At 40.1% G+C, this 17,870-nt stretch overlaps 1 protein-coding gene across 5 annotated transcripts in view; it reads right to left on the bottom strand.

The window, feature by feature from the left end:
- The window catches only part of CHRM3 (cholinergic receptor muscarinic 3), a 521,929-nt gene that overhangs the window by 204,573 nt on the left and 299,486 nt on the right, over window positions 1-17,870 (bottom strand). The window lies entirely within an intron of this gene.

Genomic DNA, 17,870 nt, shown 5'->3' with positions numbered 1-17,870 from the left:
GCTCAGAGGCAGCACTTAAAGGCTCTATCTATTGTCCCCATGCTTAGGAAGAAGTGATTTCTCCAGAATGAGACATAGGGAAAATCTATTAAATGACTTAACCCAAACTTGGTATTCAATTATAGTCATCAAATTCTCTGTACTATATCTGGTTAAATAATATTCAGCAAATTATTTTAATTTGCATGCTTAATTGAAGCTTGTTCTGAAGTGAACCCCAGCCCCCTCTTCACGTCTCCCTCCCCTCATGTCACATACACAGACCCAGAACACATCTATCTCTGCAGTTTTAACAATCTTAATCACGTAGAATGCTATGTCATTCTTTGGACTGTCACAATGTATTTTCTTGCATTAACGGCCTTACCTATTGATATGAAATTATTATAACTTTATGAAATGTCTGCCTAACTTAGATCAGAGAATTTTTCAATGATTGATCTTGATATGAATATATAGTTGTATAGGGGGTGCCTGGGTGGCTCAGTCGGTTAAGTATCCAACTCTTGATTTTGGCTCAGGTCATGATCTCATGGTTCTTGAGCTTGAACCCCACATAGGACTCTGTGCTGATAGCGTGGAGCCTGCTTGGTTTTCTGTCTCCCTCTCTCTCTGCCTGTGTGCTATCTCTCTCTCAAAATAAATTTAAAAAATTAAAAAAAAAAGAATATAGTTGTAAAGATGATGTGTAGATATCAACAGATGGAAAGACTATTTATTTGTCTCTTGGTCTTTAGTCGGGCTATTACATTGTCTAATTCACAATGGTGTATTCCTGGGGTCCCATGACAATCTCAACAACATTAACCAGCCTTCAAGGTCAATGTTGGCAAAAAGAAATTGCCAGTATGAGCTTTTCGATCAGTGCCTTTCTTACCTGATCAGGGTATAAGAGGACTGCAGTTTCTTTTATTAGTATCTCATGATACAGTGACATTTCATGCCAAATGCCCATTAAAATCATTTTTAACTTATCCCCATGTGGATACTGTTTCGATATATTATAGCAACTTTTTAAAAACACTTAGGCTTTAAAGATAAAGCAAGGTCACTTAGCCATCAAGGAGTATTTGTTAGTAGTGAAGAATTTAGGTGTACCAATGGTTATCTCTTTAAGCTTATTTGGAATTTAGCTACTGAATACAATTTTACAACAAATAATGAATTGCAAAAATAGCCTCATAGAGGACTCTTAAAAGCCTGTCTCTGGCAACATTATTTCCAAAAGCAACTAGTGAACAGGATAAAAGGACTTGTATACTCCTTTAAGCAATTCCATGTCTATAAGAAAGATTTCATTCATTCATTCATTCATTCATTCATTCATTCATTCATTTCAACAAATACAGTCTCTACAACACTGGAAGGGCTGTTTTAGCTTTGGACATATAGGTAAAAGAGATAAAGTCAGTCATTAAAAGGAATTTTATTCTAGTAGGGGAGAAAAAAATTGCACCTGAATTTATATGATACATTAGCTGCTTTACTGAAGAAATAAAGCAGGGTGTGGGGGTAAAAAGGGCAGTGGAAAAGAAGAGGATGGGCTGGCAAGGGCATGGCCATTTTGGATCCAGTGGCCAGTGAAAGCTGCCTGAGGTGGAGTCACATTGAGCAGACCACTGCTCACCAGAGGGCAGTCTATGAAAACATTCCAGAAGGTGGAACACAGGGGTGCCCAAGTGGCTCAGTCGGTTAAGCGTCTGATTTCACCTCAGGTCATGATCTCATGGTTGTTGGGTTTGAGCCCCATGTCCGTCTCTGCACTGACAGCTCGGAGCCTGGAGCCTGGAGCCTGCTTCAGATTCTGTGTCTCCCTCTCTCTCTGCCCCTTCCTTGCTTATTCTCTCTCTCTCTCTCTCAAAAATAAATAAATGTTAAAAAAGTTTAGAAGCTGGAACACAGAGAACAAAGGCCTGGGGTGGGAACAAACTTGGCTTGTTTGAGAAGCAGCAAGATCAATGTGAATGTGTTTGATAAAATCTTTGATAAATACCAAGCTTAGATGCAGAAAATAGGAAGCAAAAGAAAGCATTATATTTCTCAGGATATGTAAATAACCAGGCAGGACTAGATGGAAAAGACTTATGTTTTGGTAAGCTCTTTTGTTTTTAATGGCAATGTCTTTTTGCCAACGTGGACCTTGAAAGCTGGTTAACGTTGTTGAACTTGTCACGGGACCCAAAGAACAAACTACTATGAATGAAACAGTTTAATAGCCCCATGAGAGACACAGATAAATAACTTAAGTCTACCTTTAGCCTTCAGGTTTGGAAACCATTTTTACACCCCAATTGAGGAACAAGATGGACACTCATAAAAGTTCCTTCATTCATTAACCATTCTAGCCCTCTGCCTCTGAGGAATAGCTATCCTTACATATTCCACAAAAGAAACTTAAAAATGTATCTTACTCATTCATGAACACCATTTCCAGGACGGAAGAAAAGCTTTCTCAGCCTCTTTTGGCTTAGGCCTACAAAGTAATATCCATTTGGACATTCCCATTTTTCAGAAAATTAATTTCGTTATTTCTTCATGGAACGTTTAATGCTTACATTGTAGGGGTCTCGGTCCTTCAAACATCCACACATTCATAGTGACTCTACCATGACATTCATGTAATTTGAAATATATTTTCTTTCGTGGCTCTGAGAAGTGACAACCTAAAAATTCCAACCTCAGGAACGGCATTCTAAGGGAATTCAGAGACAATGAATTCTTAGCTATTTAAAAGGGAACTCCCTGCATGGTCACTCATTATGTTGAAAATCTTGAAACACTAAGACTGTTATAAATGCCCAACAATAGAAACTTACTCAACTAGGTGGAGAACTATTTTCTGAAATATTACAGATCCGACAAAACGAGAATCATGAATCCAATGAAGCACCAGAAAACTCCACTATTATGAGAAGTTTAATTAAGGTTTGCAGCATGTATGTAAACTTTTATACATAATCTGTTGTAAATAGGGACAAGGAGAAACATGCGAAGAGCTGAGTGAAACGATGAGTATTTGTTTCTATTTTCTAAAAAATTATATAGTGTTACATTGCTAGTGTTGGATTTTGTTTTATTTCATCTTCCGGTTATGTTTCTTTTTTTAGTTTTTATTTAAATTCCAATTAGTTAAAATACAGGGTAATGTTAGTTTCAGGTGTATAATACAGTGGCTCCACACTTATCACCCAGTGCTCATCCCGACAAGTGCACTCCTTAATCCCCATCACCTGCTTCACCCATTTCCAACCCATCTCTATTACATAGACTCAAACACCCTGAAGGTCATATCTTCTCCCATGCTGCAGAATTACTACATTCAGATACTGACACAGTCCTTTTTAAGGAGATGAGTAGGTATTTCATGTAATGAAATATTCCATAGTATTTATTTAGCAAGTTAAAGACAGGTCGAGGGAAATAGCTAAACTAGTGTACATAAAGGCATTTAATGTCTATAAGTGTATAAAAAATTACTCCAAGACCAAAGATGCCCAGTACTTTTCTATATTAAGTTATCCCAAGGTATGTTTATTTTCAGTCCATGCTTAAGTTTAGCTACAGAGTCAGGGATAAAGTAGGATAAGTGAAGGTATTTAATTACTGTTTTCTCTTCTGCATTCTCAACAGAGTAATTGCTGACAAACTCTGTTGCCCAGAAAATGTCGGTTGGAATTATTGAGTCCAAAAAATACAAAAGCAATGAAAAAAGGAGGATGTTTTATTTACATCTTTTTTCAAAACCAGTGCCTCTGTGTGATTAATGTCTTTGTGGGACCAAGATCACACATCTGCATGAAAAGTTTAAAATCGTTCCTTAAGTTTTCCTCCAACAAACGTTGGTATATTCATTTGAAAATGTAGATTTTATTTCCTTCTGAAACAAGTATCTCACTATTCAGAACATCTAGGTTTGCAAAACGAAACAAACAGAAGGAAACTTGACACGAGCAATAGTTGCCAGTTTTGCTGAGAATCATCCCAGTCCTACAATAGCTATGGGTTTTTCCACCGGAGATTCAGATTTATTTTTTTATTGTCCAGCTAGTTTATTTTCACCTTATGAATATGACAGCAAATCAGTCTGTGCATAAGCATGTGTTTAAATCTATAGGCAGAAATGTCTGGAATCTTTTGGTTATGAAAATTATAATTCATGATAATGAAAGAGAGATATAACACTTATTGTATCCTTCATACAGCTCATTTAATCTAATTGTCCAAATGACTATATGACATATTTGTCCTCTTCTTACATGGCACATTAACCAAAGTTTGTAAGATAGGCTCATATGTCCACAGCCACCTAGAAAATGTTGATGGAGCTCATATACAAGGCTGCCTGCCAGACTCCAAGTCTTTTGTTTTTAAATTTGTTTTGAGAGAGAAAGACACACACACACACACACACAGAGAGAGAGAGAGAGAGAGAGAGAGAGAGAGAGAGAGAGACAGAGAGACAGAGAGAGACAGAGGGAGAATGAGTGCGAGCACTGGAGGGGGAAAGAGAGAGGGAGAGACAGAATCCCAAGCAGGCTCCGCAATGTCAGTGCATAGCCCGATGCAGGGCTCAAACTCACGAACTGTAAGATCACGACCTGAGCCAAAACCGAGAGTCAGACACTTAACCGACTGAGCCACCAACCTGCCCCAAGACTCCAAGACTTTGCTCTTTCTTCTACCATACCCTGCCCTCACTTTTCTCATACAAGTTGAAAAATAGCATTCTCTTTTTCACATTTCCCTGGAAATTACCCATGATAATAAATCGAGTTTTTGTAGTACCTCCTTAGTACTTCCCAACATCACCCTTATACATGTGTGCTTACCTGTACACGCCTCTGTGTGTGTGCACGCACACGTATGGAGGGGATGTGTGAAGCAGAATGGGAGTGAAATTTTTTTCTAGATTTAAGTATCAGGAAATAGTGGAAACCTCTCCAAATCATGCTTCATGACTAACAAATTCTACCTCTTTGAAATCCGCAAGGAGACAGACGATCTAACCCAGGACGCAGGAGGTGGTACCTCGTAACAGTGCTTCAGGTATTTTACATAAAATTTGGAGTGGGCAGATGGTCTGCACATTGGGTCATGGGATGTCCTAGCTGTGTTCAGTGCCTTTAACAGTTCTTGGAAGTTGAATGAAGGTATTCTTTTCCTCAGTTTAATATTCCTTCCATGTCAATAAATTAGCCACCATCCTTGACATTCAACCCCCTCCTCTCATATGTCAAATATTTAATTATAATTTCTCTTTTATCTCCAATATCATCTACTGCCACCATTCATTTCACAACTTTGCATCCTAATTGTGTATGAAAGCTTACTTAGTATCCCAAGGTCACTTAAACACCTTGTACAGATTGCCCACAGAACTCCAATGCTTAGAATAATGTTTATATTTCTTATTTTGAAAATCAGGGCCACTGGATATATACAGTGAATCTCTCAGTCTGCCATTTTCCCTCCTTTAGGTACTCTTGTGGGTTGATTTATGTCCTTCCCAAAAGATGTGTTTAAGTCCTGACCTCAGGACCTCTGAATGTGATCTTATTTGGAGGTAGGATCTTCACAGAGGCAACTGAGTAAAAACAGGGTCATCAGGGTGGGTCCTAATCCAACGTGACTGGTGTCCCTATAGAAAGTGGGAATTTGGACACAAACGCATGAAAGAAGGCCATGTCAAGCTCAGCCTCCAGAGCTCCAAGACCATAAATTTCTATTGTTTGAGCCCCTCAGGCTGTGGTGCTTCGTTAAAGCGGTCCTAGCAAAGTAGCAACTCGGGCTGCATTCAAAAAGGGCGATTTGCTTTTCCCCAGCCATGTTCCATACTTCTCCTTTTCCAAAATTCATTTATTTCATATACGCCTAGACAATTCCTCATTATCATTTATGATTAGCCCGAAGATGGCTTCTACCGTAAATTCTGCAAAATTGCTAGCTGGCATAAACGTATCTCCTCCAAGCTCCCGGTAGCGCTTTATTTGTATCTTAGTATAAATATTAATAAATTCTACCTTGCTTTGTTGTTACTTGTATACATATCTTCCTCTAATAAATAAACCAAGTTCTTTGTGGCAAGGACTACTTCTTCCTCCTTCTGGTACCGTTCATGATTCTGCTCACAGCACTCTGCACAGAGAAGGTACTTCGTGTTTATTTTGTTACCTGAATTGCACAAGAGAAGCCCAGCTACTTGGGAAAAGGTTGTGGTGAATTGCGTTTCTGCTTCTGTGATAAGAAGCTAAAATACACTTCTGACTGTTTATTCTCTTCTCAATGTCCTTTCATGGTATATCTTCTCCCTGGGTCTGGTGTCCCAGATTTTCCTTTTTTGTAATCAATACAAAAATCCAAGTCAAAGTTCTGCCAGAAGGTCTTCTTCAACCGATTCATCAGTTCAGTGGAAGAAAGAACGGCAGGTTCTTCATAATTTCCACGGCCAGCATTTCATCTCTTGTTACATCCCACACCTCTCAACGGGGCCAGGTGCAGACCCGCCTTAACAGTTGCAGATGCTTCTGGTTTGCACATACATCTTCCTCTGCCCTTCTTGAGGAATTATTTATTTTCAAAGTTATTTATGCAGAAAGCATAATTATAGAATAGTTGGGGAAGGGCATTTCTAAAAATTTTACACCAGAATTTCTTCTTTAAAATGAACAAAACAGGGGGTGACTAACTAGGTGGCTCAGTTGGGTAAGCGTCCAACTTCAGCTCAGGTCATGGGTTCGAGCCCTGTGTCAGGCTCTGTGCAGACAGCTCGCAGCCTGGAGCCTGCTTCGGATTCTGTGTCTCCCTCTCTCTCTGCCCCTCCCCTACTTGCACTCTGTCTCTCTCTCTCTCAAAAATAAATAAACATTAATTTTTTTTAAATGAACAAAGCTGGATAAAGCCTCTGTGACCTTCATGAAAAGCCTAGAGGCTAAATGCTTATTAGCCAAAGAAGTGCTCCCCCAAAGTTATTCCACTTCTTTCCAGGTGAAATGTCAAAATTGATGCAAAAATGAGTTGCTCTCACATTAGTTAATAAACAAATACATTCTGAATAGGAGGGAACAAATACAAATATTAGGTAGATTCACCAACTCATGCTTACAAGATGACATCATCACTCATTAAAGGGATTCCTAGATCTATCAATTTTCACTTAATTTGATTAAACTATTTATGGCCTACAGCTTTGAAGACAAGTATATCAAACTTGGGACAGGTTCAATGTAATGCTTATTATGTCATCATCTCACAAAAGCCACACGATTTTGCTTGCTTTAACCTGAATAAGAGGACATATATTTGGGGGTAAAAAGAAAAGGACAGATTGCCAAGTAACAGTCATTAGTTGGGTGCCTTTATGAATTTCTTGATTTGTACTGTAGTCATTTCTCACACTTCTACCCCAAACAACAAAGATCATATTAATAAGTATCTGTCGTTTTGTTTTCCTGAACATGGATGCCTCCCAAATGCAACCGAAACCCGACTCCATTTTGCTTTTAGTCCAAAGGCACAGTAGCAGGGAAAGTTAACTCATCTAGCTAAAGGGATTTCTGTATGTGGGTATATGCAATCTCTAGACAATGTAGAAACTTCCTCTGTCTCCCGAGAAACCAGAAACTGATGTAAACTCGTAAGAGAATCAAGCAAAATAGAGTTTCCCAGGAGAGCAAAAATATGGCTCATCCACATTGCTCTTTTTTACAGAGCATTGAGCCCAGCGCCATGCCTGGAGGGGCCTAATCAATATATTTCTGCGGTGGTGGTACAACTGAATTAATTACAACACAGGATATAGGAGGATGAGATAACAGTCTGTGAAATTTTGGAAGCAGTTTGCAATGCTATCAATCCACAGAAGATATCTATTGAAGACTATATGTGAGGCTGACATAGAAACACTGAAAATCGGGACAGACAAAGAAAGTTACCTGTCGCACGCCCCTGTTTTGGAATAGAGATTCAGGTCACCATAGGAACTCAATGGATCGAATTCACGTTTTAAGTTACCATGTAGCAAAAGAGATGAATTTTATTCTTGCAAAGGTGAGACTGAATTAATAGATAAGACAAGAAATTTCTACAACGCTTTATAATACTAAAGTTTTTCTTTTGCGTTCGTTTCTGGAATTAAAATGAAAGAAAAAAAGAATAAAAATAAAGGCAACGTTGGGGCGCCTGGGTGGCTCAGTCGGTTAAGCGGCCGACTTCGGCTCAGGTCATGATCTCGCGGTCTGTGAACTCGAGCCCCGCGTCAGGCTCTGTGCTGACAGCTCAGAGCCTGGAGCCTGTTTCAGATTCTGTGTCTCCCTCTCTCTGACCCTCCCCTGTTCATGCTCTGTCTCTCCCTGTCTCAAAAACAAATAAAAACGTTAAAGAAAAATTAAAAAAAAAATAAAGACAATGCTCTCTTTTCTAGATGTGAAGTGAAAAATACATGTGATGTACCGTGAATGACATCTGTGAACGTTAGCTCAGAGTAGCACCCCATGTTCAGTAAAGGGAAAAATCTGTGGACAAAGTATTTAAAACAAGAACTACTGACATTCACATGAATGCCAGGATTGAATCTGAGATAGCCATGTCTCCGGGGCACACAGAAGGCTCTTCAGAAATACTGTTAGAAGGGTCAGATAGAAATTGCCCCCAAACACTGTCCTCATTCTGAAATTCCATAATCAATCAAGTTAGTTGCACAATGGATCAGTGATAAGTTTAAGCACCACATTCCTTTAAGTGTAAGTGTATCAGCTTGAGAGCAACATTCACCAGGCATCCATCATGTGTTTAATACTATTTCAGGAAAAGTGTTTAGACAAAGCATTAAAGGACATGGCTCCTTTTCGACGCGCTTACCCTTCAGCCCAGAAGGAGGAATAGAACCCAACTGGAACCATTAAAGAAGTGATAGTAGAATCATTAGGAGATGACTTAACGTTGATTAGTATAGGGTGCCTGGGAGGCTTAAGCATCCAACTTAGGCTCAGGTCATGATCTTACAGTTTGTGAGTTTGAGCCCCGAGTAGGGCTCTGTGCAGACAGCTCGCAGCCTGGAGCCTGGTTCGGATTCTGTGTTTCCCTCTCTCTCTCTGCCCCTCCTCCACTTGTGCTCTTTCTCTCTTTCTCCAAAATAAATAAACATGAAGAGTCTAGGCTGCCCAGGACTCTGGGTGGGTCAGAATGGAATGGGGTCACTGAGGCCATGACACCCACAGGGAAGAATGTGCATTTCTTAAAACTTTTTTTAATGTTTATTTATTTTTGAGAAAGAGAGAGAGACAGAGTGTGAGCAGGGGAGGGGTAGAGAGAGAGAGAGGGAGACTGAGAATTCAAAGCAAACTCCAGGCTCTGAGCTGCCAGCACAGAGCCCAAAGTGGGGCTTGAACCCACCTACTGCGAGATCATGACCCAGTTGGATGCCCAACTACTGAGGCACCCAGGCACCCCGAAGAGTGTGCATTTCTAACTACAATCTATTAAAATATCAAGAGCAGAATAGACATGATGAACGTGATATTTTAGGAAAATCATCAGGCAATGCCACACAAGGTGCACTGAAATTCAGAGTTAAGAGCCAGCTAGCCAAACAAGGCAGGTAATTGCTGGCAAAACCCTAAGCCTAATTTGACAAGGGACAGCTCTTAACCATGAGAACCAAGAGGACAGCCTGGTGGCCATTCTGAAATCAGACCTCCCACACCCTGGTGACAAGCTTTGGGGAAGGAGGACAGACTCAGAGGAAGAGCAAGGAGCATGTTGAACCCACGGGGAAGAGGAAGGTATACAGCACCCTGCTCGTGGGTCTCTCCTCAGTCGGGTCCTGCTCACCTGTGCGCCAGGACACGATAGAGACCACAAGCTTTCTCCAGACAACACAGTCCTGCAAGGGACTGACAGATGCAGGACACAAAAGTTGTCAGTATTCTGCCTTGGTGGACCAGCTCTAGGAAGACATGCTCACTGGTCATGAGTCCGAACTCCTATGCTTCGGTTCAGAAAACCGACTGCACAAGTAAAGGCAGAGAAAGGACTTAACAGGACACCGAACAGTGGAAAAATGTCTTAGGAACTTAAAATGAAGAGTAAACAAAAACCAAGTGTCTTAATGGCTGATACACATTTGGGGAATGTCATTAAAATGAGGGAGATCACAGCTCTCCCTCCAAGCGGTTCAAATCAGATCTACAGTGCTGTGTTCATTTGAGGGACCTGCCCTTTAAGACAGAGGTCACAAACAGACAGGCGTCCAAAAGTCTGCAGGTAACTTAGATGAGTAATAACTTCAAGAAGTTAAGAAAATTGGGAGGAACATGCCAAACTAAAGAAATAAAGCCCCTCAGATCTTACCTTTTTTTTTTTTTTCCCCCTCCCAAATACTCAAGGATCAAAAGCCAGCCTGCAGGCTATGGGTTTAAGACATCTGCTTTAACAAGAACATGCCCACAATGGAGAGCATTCTGAGGGTGACAGGATGCTAATAGGACTCAAAGCCACATCGCCCAAGGGAAAGGGGATGGACTGATAAGATTTATCCAGGAGAAGGTTTATTTGACAGCTCTTTTCAAATTTCTGAAGGCTTTTGAGTCAAAGTGGAATTAGATTTGTTTGTGATCCCTCCAGAGGATGGATATCAGCAAACGGGACTGACCAGTGAGATGACGAGTTTCTGGTCACTGAAGAGGCTCATATGGAGTTTAAATGAACACTTGGCGAGGATGTGATAGAGGGAATAACACATTGTAGATGGGATGTTGGGATGACAGCCTGCGAGATCCTTTGCAAATCTAAAATTCTAACACTGTATGACATCAACGTCTCAGGCGGGAGAGAGCGGAAAGGAACACTGGTCCCTTGACAGAAAGGTAGAGGAGTCGGTGAGGGACAAGCCCAGAGTTTTTGTCCAGCATTTCTGTCATGAGCCTCTATTTATCAGACACCATATTCCTCCGTGAAAGAGTGAATTAAAAATCTGAAGGCATAGGATCCACGACTCTTTTTCCTTCCAGAATGAAGGAGAAAACAACCCTGCTGAATGGCAGGCATAGGAAAAAGGAACGACGGAAGAAAAGAAACTTAAATTTCTTCCCTATTTTCTTAAGGCTGGTTCCGAACACCGTTCTGATATTCTAACTAATATTTTGAGGGTTTCTGTCACGCATTTCTTTTTAGTGCTGTTAGGCCGAAGACATGCTTTCTCCATATTCCTTTTGGCTATGTAATTTGGTACAACCGATTTATAAACACTTAGCAAGTATTCTTGTCTTTGATCAGATAATTCCACTTCTGAGAATTTGCACAAAGGAAGCAATGTGAACTACAGGAAAATATTTTATGCACGAAGATGTACACCACAGTGACAGAGGTTGCCTGTGAACAATTAGAAATAATCAAGCAATATATGATGGAGTCACTTGTCCTAGGCAGCTCAGGCTGCTGTAAGGAAATAGCACAGACTAGGTGGCTCAGGCAATGGAAATTTCTCTCTCATGGCTCTGGAGGCTGGGAAGTCCAAGATCAAGGTGCCCACCAATTCAGGCTGGTGAGGGCTTTCTTCTCTTGGCTTTTAGATGGGCATCTTCTCACTGTGTCTTTACATGACCTCCTCTTTGCATTGGCATGAAAAATGAGCTCTCTGGTGTTTCTTCTCCTAAGAGCACTAAACTTTTCAGACCAGCACCCCACTCGTGACGCCCTTCAACCCAAGTATCTCTCAGGGACCCCACCTCCAAATACCATCACCCTGGGGGCTTGCGCTCCAACATACGCATGTGGGGAAAGACCCAAACATTCACTCCATAACACCACGCACTCAACAATGAGTTTTCCCAAACTATGTAATAACGCGGAACATAACTTTTGCTAGATTAAATAAAAAACAGGATCCAGAAATTATATAATATTACTAAAAGCACACTGAGAAAACCTCAGACATAGGAAAAAAAGTCTTCAAAGTATCAATGTGCTAGCTGTGGTTGTGTTAGTGTGGTAGGACTAATGAATGGCTTTTATTTTTTTATTTTTCCTTTCTTTTTTTTTAAACCTTTTTATTTTCCAGGCTTCAAGAGAGAAATGTACAACTTGAACACGGTGCTAGGAGAGTTAAGTTTGTGGGAACACTCCTGCTAATCAGTTCATCAAGACCTGGATTGAGAGTCTATTACCTTTGTTAGGTAAATGGCCCTGAGGAGCAAGAGAGACCAGAGGGTCAGGACCGTGGCCACCTGGAGATAAAGGGCCCCCACACCGGAATCAGAGCCCACAGGACACAGAGTTGACCCTCAGTAACTGTTCATTGAACTCACTGTTTCTGCAATAAGATAGCGGCTGACCATTCATTATAAGGGCCACGGGAAGTAGGTGTCGCTCTGACAAGCAAGGGTCTGTGTTGTAGTTAATTAGCTTTTCTGTTTGGAAGAATTAAGTTCTGCCAGTTAACTGTATACTTCACTGGAAGTACAGTATATTTATTGTGGGTTTTTTATTTTATATTAAAAATTTTTTTAACGTTTATTTATTAAGAGACACAGAGAGATAGAGCACAAGCTGGGAGGGGCACAGAGAGAGAGGGAGACACAGAATCCGAAGCAGGTTCCAGGCTCTGAGCTGTCAGCACAGAGCCTGATATGGAGTTCGAACCCACGGACCGTGAGATCATGACCTGAGCCGAAGTCGGACGCTCTACCGACTGAGCCACCCAGGCGTCCCTACTGTGTTTTTTAGCTTTTATTTTTATTTTCTGTTTTTGAGAAAGAGAGAGAGTGCAAGTGGGGCAGGGGCAGAGGGAGCAGGAGAGACAGAACCTCAAGCAGGCTCCATGCCCAGTACAGAGTGCAGAGCCTGACACAGGGCTGGATCTCACTTCCTTCAGATCGAGACCTGAGCTGAAATCAAGCGTCAGATGCTTAACTGGTTGAGCCATCCAAGGGCCCCTATTTATTGTGTTTTAAATGCTACGTTCTAATGAACAATTTAGTAGCCTCATAACAATATGTATTTTATTTCCAAAACAAAACAAAAAAATGCAATTGATTCACATCCTTCTTTGTCAATGAAATAGTGAGTATAATTCCTGAATATGAGGCGTATCAGGTAGGCGTGATCCTGCTCTTTGAGGGGTCCACGCCATAAATTAAATTAATGCAGCATGGAAAGAATAAATCTGCTTTAAACTTTTATGCTGTTTTCCTATATGCTACTGAAGTACCTTAAATTTCATTTCAGATTAATGACTTAGAAATAATGACCTTTGAGGAGGAAATGGGAGAGTGATTTCTCGAGATCTGCAATAATCTCTTCTTAATTATGCAGTAATGTCAAATGTAGACGTCGTAGCATTCTTAATGCCTGTCATGGTGCAGTTTCACAAAATAATAATTACCTCTTAATGCCTGTTTTCACAAAACGAATGTGGCAAACTTGGTGTGTAATTCCTTTCTTAGAATCTTTTTTTCTTAATTGCCCCTGTGTATGAATAATTCTCCAGTTCTGTCTGCACAAAGCCAGAGATGTCAAATTTAGTCACTTCTCTTCTCTTCCGGCTTTTCTCTGCGGCCACTTTTCCCTCCCCATCCACCAAGGACAATGGTTTCTGATGTCACAGGTATGAAGGGAATGATTCAGAGGACTTGGTTTTCTTTTCTTTTCCTATTTTATTTTTTAGGGAAAACACTGGTAAGTGGTTTAATTTTTTTTTTTATTTTTTAAATATTTATTTATTGAGAGAGAGAGAGAGGGAGGGAGAGTAGGGGAGGAGAGGAGAGGGGCAGGGAGAATCCCAAGTAGGGATTCTCAGCATGGAGCCTGATGAGGGACTCAGTCTCACAATTGTGAGATCATGACCTGAGCCGAAATCAAGAGTCAGGCATTTAACCGACTGAGCCAGGAGCTCCATGGAAAATGGTTTATATGTGTATCTCTTGACCCCCTCCATGTGGCTATGGTCGCATCCCTGCCAGTAGAGTGGTCAAATGCTACAGGGGAAATGGTGAAATCAGGGTGATTCTACCCTAAGCAAGGGCATATGTTTTAGTTATTTAAAGTAGTTTTCAGTCCTTATTAACACAACCATAGTTTTGTAAGTCAGTTGTTTCTTTCTCTCATATATTGTACTTCCTGAATTCCTCCCCCTCCACTGGTTTCCATTCTTCGGGACTGGTTTCTCTGCAACCCAAATCCATCCCATTTCTATCAGAGAAAACTTTGGTTTTCTCTGAAATTATTTTTGTTCAAGTCCTTTTCCATCTGAAGCATGTTAAATAATGATTCTACCTGGCAATTGGATTGATGGCTGTTTTTCTTTTCTTCTTGCTTTTCTGTACGTTCTGAGAGTTTACAGCAAAGATGTATTATTCAGTTACCAGAAAAATAAGTCTTACAAAACTAAAATAAAAATTCATGTTTTCTTTTTAACACATATCCCATTCTGAGCAGGTAATACCAATGCCAGCTACAAAACTGTGCTAGTATGATGCTGAATATGTGTGTTTTAAAACAAAACAATATGAATTATTATTTATTTTATGCTCATTACCTGCCAGATTTGTCTGTAAGTACTTTGCATGCATTTTCTAGCTTAAACTTCACTTTGCCTTTAGAGGGGAATATCCTCAAAATTCCTAGTTTAAAGATGAAGAAACTGAAACTCACAAAGGTTCAGGATCTTAACCCAAGTCACAAAATTGTCAGAAATGACTGGAGAGAGATCACCTACACAAGGAGGACACCAGTGTTCATCTGTCAACCAAGATATCTACACTACTGCCTCCGTGAGAACTTGTATTTTTTAAAAACATTTAATCATGTGTTTTATTTAACCTTATATATCCAAAATCTTGTAATTTCAACATTTAATCGAGTAAAACTTACTAATGAGGTAGTTTACATTGTTTTCATAGTCTTTAAAATATGGTTTATTTCAGGGGCACCTGGGTGGCTCAGTCGGTTAAGCGGCCGACTTCGGCTCAGGTCATGATCTCGCGGTCCGTGAGTTCGAGCCCCGCATCGGGCTCTGGGCTGATGGCTCAGAGCCTGGAGCCTACTTCCGATTCTGTGTCTCCCTCTCTCTGCCCCTCCCCCGTTCATGCTCTGTCTCTCTCTGTCTCAAAAATAAATAAACGTTAAAAAAATTTAAAAAAAATATGGTTTATTTCACATGTGTAGTGCATTTCAAGCACTGAATTGTCATAGGTGGTTGGTGGCTGCCATACCGGATACTACAGTTTTACGTACAGATAATTTTCGACACATAATTTAAAAAAAAATTTTTTTTTTAAAATTTTTTTTCAACGTTTTTTATTTATTTTTGGGACAGAGAGAGACAGAGCACGAACGGGGGAGGGGCAGAGAGAGAGGGAGACACAGAATCGGAAACAGGCTCCAGGCTCCGAGCCATCAGTCCAGAGCCTGACGCAGGGCTCGAACTCACGGACCGCGAGATCGTGACCTGGCTGAAGTCGGACGCTTAACCGACTGCGCCACCCAGGCGCCCCTAAAAAAATTTTTTTAACATTTATTCATTTTTGAGAGAGAAAGCATAAGCAGAGGAGGGGCAGAGAGAGAGGAAGACACAGAATCTGAAGGAGGCTCCAGGCTCCGAGTTGTCAGCACAGAGCCTGACACGGGACTCGAACCCACGACATGAGACCATGACCTGAGCCGAAGTCAGATGCTTCACCAACTGAGCCACCCAGGCGCCCCTTGACACATAATTTTATATTATTTCCTATAATGCCTGTTTTTGTTACTTACTCTTTTTTATTTTTTTAAAAAATATTTCCAAGTTTACTGAGATATTATTATTGACATAGATGTAAGTTAAAGGTGTACAGGATGATTATGATACATGCATATATGGCAAAATATGACCATACTAAGGTGAATGAACACCTCCATCCCCATACATAATTACATATTTTTTGTGGTGGAGAGAACATTTACGATCTACTCTCTTAACACCTCTCGACTTCCGATAAAAGTGACAACATACAAGAACTTGCATTTTTTAAAAATTCCAGTATAGTTAACATACAGTGTTATATTATTTTCAGGTATACAGTACAGTGATTCAAAAATTCTATACGTTACTCAGTGCTCATGATGATAAGTGTACTCTTTTTTAAAAATTTTTAACGTTTATTTATTATTGAGAGACAGAGAGACACAGAGAGTGAGTAGGGGAAGGGGAGAGAGAGGGGGAGACACAAAATCTGAAGCAGGCTCCAGGCTCTGAGCTGTCAGCACGGAGCCTGAGACAGGGCTTGAACCCATGAAACATGAGATGATCACCTGAGCCAAAGTCAAAGGCTTAACTGACTGAGCCAGGTAGGTGCCCCTATTTTTATTTTTTGAGGAACCTCCATACTGTTTTCAACAATGTCTGCACTGGTTGACATTCCCACCAATGGTGCACAAGGGTTCCTTTTTCTCCACATCCTCACCAACACTTGTCTTTTCTCCTGTTTTTGATTTTTGTCATTCTGACAGGTGTGAGGTGATATCTCACTGTGGTTTTGATTTGCATTTTCCTGATGATGAGTGATAATGAACACTTTTTTCATGTTTCTGTTGGCCATCTGTCTGTCTTCTTTGTAGAAACATCTGGTCTGGACTTCCGCCCAATTTAAATAATTTGTTTTTTGGGTGTTGAGTTGTGCAAGTTCTTTATATATTTTGAATACCAACCCGTTATCAGGTATGTCCTTTGCAAATATCTTCTCCCATTGAGTAGGCTTTTCGTTTGTTGATTGTTTCCTTCGTTACGCGGAAGCTTTTTATTTTGATGTAGTCCCAACAATTTAATTTTGCTTTTTGTTTCCTCCTGTTGCCTCAGGAGACATATCTAGAAAAAAGTTGCTCTGGCTGATATCAGAGAAATTACTGTCTGTGCTCTCTTTAAGGGTTTTTATGGTTTTAGGTCTCACATTTAGGTCCTTAATCCACTTTTAGTTTATTTTTGGGTATGGTGTAAGTGGCCCAGTTTCACTCTTTTCTATGTATCTCCAGTTTTCCCAACACCATTTGTTGAAGAGACTGTCTTTTTCCCGTTATGAATTCTTGCCTTCTTTACGAAGAAGATTAATTGACCACATAACTGTGAGTTTATTTCTGAGCTCTCTATTCTGTTCCATTGATCTGTGTGTCTATTTTTGTGCCAGTACCATACTCTTTTGAGGACTAGAGTTTTGTGGTATGTCTTGAAATCTGAGACTGTGATACCTCCAGTTTTATTCTTCTTTTTCGAGATTGCTTTGGCTATTTGGAGACTTTTATGGTTTCAGACAAATTTCAGGATTATTTGTTCTAGTTCTGTGAAAAATGCTACTGATATTTTGACAGGGATTGCATTAAATCTGTAGATTGCTTTGGGTAGTATGGACCTTTTAACAATACTGGTTCTTCCAATCTATGAGCATGGAATATGTTTCCATTTGTTTATGTTGTCTTCAGTTTCCTTTTCAGTGTTTTATTATTCTCAGAGTACAGGTTTTTTCACCTCCTTGGTTAAGTTTATTCCTGGATATTTTATTATTTTTGATTCAACTCTAAATGGGATTATTTTCTTAATTTCTCTTTTTGCTGCTCCATTATTAGTATATATAAATGCAATGGATTTCTATATATTAATTTTGTATCCTGCAATGTTAATTAATTTATCAGTTCTAGTAGTTTGTGATGGAATCTTCTGGATTTTCTCTATATAGTATCATGTCATCTGCAAATAGTGAAAGTTTTACTTCTTTTGTACCATTCTGGATTCCTTTTATTTCTTTTTGTTGTCTGATTGCTGTGGCTAGGACTTCCAGTACTATGTTCAATAAAAGTGGTGAGAGTGGACATCCTTGTCTTGATCTGAGGGGAAAGCTCTTAGTTTT

The sequence above is a fragment of the Panthera pardus genome, unplaced genomic scaffold, assembly GCF_024362965.1.
Source record: "Panthera pardus isolate Hobbes unplaced genomic scaffold, ASM2436296v1 HiC_scaffold_22, whole genome shotgun sequence".
NCBI lineage: Eukaryota > Metazoa > Chordata > Mammalia > Carnivora > Felidae > Panthera > Panthera pardus.
The sequence above is the reverse complement of the archived record's forward strand: the minus strand, read 5'-3'. Positions and strand labels throughout refer to the sequence as shown.